Raw genomic sequence first — 2,276 nt, 5'->3', positions numbered from 1 at the left:
AGGCTGATACCATGTCCCTTGACTTCAGGAAGGCATCTGACACCGTTCAGCATTGCCGTTTAATGAAAAAAGTACAAGCTTATTGAGTATCGGGGAAGACGTGGGGTTGGATTCACGACTTTCTTGCAGATAGAACTCATCACGTCACTCTTAACGAAACTTAATCGACAAATGTAAAGGTAATATCCGGAGTACCACAGGGAAGTGTGATAGGACAGTTGCTATTCACAATATATGTAAATGATCTAGTAGAAAGCATTGGATACCCTTTAAGGCTATTCGCAGATGATGCAGTTGTTTATACCAAAGTAGCAACGCCAGGAGATAGTAAGAATTTGCAGAACGACCTGCAGAGAACTGATGAATGGTGAAGACTACGGCAGGTGACCCTGAACTTAAATAAATGTAACATATTACACACATATAGGAAAAGAAACCACTACTGTACAGTTACACTATTGATGACAAACAGCTGGAGACTGCGTCCGTCGTAAAACATCTAGGTGTAACTATCCAGAGCGACCTTAAGTGGAATGACCATATAAAACAGATAGTGGGAAAAGCAGACACAAGACTCAGATTCATCGGAAGGATCTTAAGCAAATATAACTCATCCATGAAAGAAGTGGCGTATAAGGCGCTTGTTCGCCCGATTCTTTAGTGCTGTTCATCTTCCTGGGATCCCTATCAGGTAGGAATCATAGATGAGATAGAGAAGATCCAACGAGGAGCGTCACGGGATGGTTTCGCTGGCGAGAGAGCGTTACGAAGATGCTAAAGAAACTCCACTGGCAGACGTTACAAGAGAGACGTTGTGCATCGCGGAAATATTTACTATTGAAATTTCGGACATGACTTTTTAGGAGTCAGACAACATATTACTTCCTGCCACATACATCTCACGTGTTGACCAAGACGAGAAAATTCGAGAAAGTAGAGCCAATACAGAGGCTTACCGACAATCATCCTTCCCACGCACTATTCTCAAGTGGAACAGGGTTGGAGGGATCAGATAGTGGTCCCTAAAGTACCCTCCGCCACATACCATTAGGCGGCTTGCGGAGGTGATGTAGATGTGCATGTAGATGTAGATGTGAACTTATAACAATTTCTTACCAGTCTTCATTGAGGTTTTATGCTTCCAGATCCAACTTCGTCTCCTACGTCAAACCCTCCATTGAGACTAGCTTTCTCACCCCTCGGCCTGAACAGTAAGTCGGATATAGTTCAATCTCTGCTATCCGCTATGTTTTGCCCTCTACAGCTCCATCTAGAACTGCAGAAGTTATTCCCTGACATCTTGATAAATGTCCTATCATACTATCTGTTCTTCTAACGTAACACATGTTCCTCTCCTTCCTGATTTCCTAGGAGTTCCTTATTTCATCAGTAAACTTAATTTTCAGCATCCTTACGTAACACGGAATCTGAGACGCTACGATTTCGTCATTCGGTTTTTCCTCAGACCATCATTCACATCTAAGTAACATTCTAACAAATTTCTGCCATAAAATGAGACCCGTGTTGCATACTAGCGTACTTCTTCTTGAGGCTGCCTCTTCGTTCACAATGCGAGATTTTTCTTCAAGATTACTATCAGATTTAAACATTTCGAGCTCTGGACTTTGACGTGAGAAAGCTTTTAACTGTATCACTCAATGAACTGAAACTGGTTCAATGGAGGCACTGAGTAGGACATGGTGTGCAGGGAGGATCATAATTTATGGCGTGAAAGTAAATCTTTGATAGTACACGATATTAGAAGCAAAAAAGTCTGTTAACGTGGACTCTGAAATGCCCACCTGAAGGATTATAGACACTACTTGGTTCTCGATACTGTGAAACATATCTGATCTACTGCATGTTCTTTGGAATAAAACCAAAGAAAAAATATCCAGCAAACCTGGGCTATAAGGTAGTGTATAACCTACGATCTGTGAGCACTTTTTCATCTTCGCTACTGTGAAACATATCTCTTCTGATGAACTAGTGCGTGCGTGCGTGCGTGCGTGCGTGCGTGCGTGCGTGTGTGTGTGTGTGTGTGTGTGTGTGTGTGTGTGAGCGCATATCTCTCAAGGTACGCATACTAGATAATTTTTTCTTGTTTTGGTCAGTATTGCCTGTTCCCAAAAGAGGAGCTTTGTGTAGAAGGCATTTGTTTCACAGTATCAAAGAAGAAGAGGAAGTTCCCACAGCACCTCAGGCATGCTCTTCTCCATACTGTTGTCGGGATGGCGAAGTCCGGCGTGTTCTGGAGCAGACCGGTCGGTGCACTG

This window comes from Schistocerca serialis, chromosome 2, assembly GCF_023864345.2.
Source record: "Schistocerca serialis cubense isolate TAMUIC-IGC-003099 chromosome 2, iqSchSeri2.2, whole genome shotgun sequence".
NCBI classification, from domain to species: domain Eukaryota; kingdom Metazoa; phylum Arthropoda; class Insecta; order Orthoptera; family Acrididae; genus Schistocerca; species Schistocerca serialis.
Note: the sequence above shows the minus strand (reverse complement) of the source record.